The sequence below is a fragment of the Saccopteryx bilineata genome, chromosome 5 (genome assembly GCF_036850765.1).
Source record: "Saccopteryx bilineata isolate mSacBil1 chromosome 5, mSacBil1_pri_phased_curated, whole genome shotgun sequence".
NCBI classification, from domain to species: domain Eukaryota; kingdom Metazoa; phylum Chordata; class Mammalia; order Chiroptera; family Emballonuridae; genus Saccopteryx; species Saccopteryx bilineata.
The window spans coordinates 125,361,626-125,362,143 of NC_089494.1; the positions used below are offsets into that span (position 1 = coordinate 125,361,626).

The following is a 518-nucleotide window of genomic DNA, read 5'->3' on the forward strand; positions in this document are numbered from 1 at the left end:
TTTCTTTCCCCAGGCATGAAACAGCTCTGGCCACCAACACAGGAATCAAGCTAGGATGAACTAGGGCTGAACATCTGCTTTGCCCCTGACTGATATAAGAGCAACACCACCAATCAGGTGCCTCCTTGTCCATTGCCAGGAGCTTGTCTTGTTTCTTAATATAAGTCTGTAATGATACAAACTTTCCTCTTATTACTGTTTTTGCTGCATCTCATAAGTTTTGATGTCGTGTTTCATTGTTGTTTGTCTGTATATATCTTTTAATCTCTGCTTTTATTTCTTCTTTGACTCAGTCATTTTTAAGAAATATGTTGCTTAATTTACGCATTTTTGTGGGTTTCTTTACTTCTTTTTTGCAGTTGAATTCTAATTTCAAAGCCTTATACTCAGAGAATATGTTTGGTATAATTTCAGTCTTCTTGAATTTTTTGAGGATAGTTTTGTGGCCCCACATTTGGTCTTTCCTCAAGAATCTTCCATGCACACTGGGAAAAAAATGTATAATCTGATATTCTGGG

At 36.5% G+C, this 518-nt stretch overlaps 1 non-coding gene across 1 annotated transcript; it reads right to left on the reverse strand.

Moving 5' to 3' along the window:
• On the reverse strand, nt 1-144 carry LOC136307284 (small nucleolar RNA SNORA48). Its single transcript, XR_010725941.1, has one exon. It is a non-coding gene; the product is annotated as a small nucleolar RNA SNORA48 (small nucleolar RNA).
• Nucleotides 145-518: the final 374 nt, after the last annotated feature.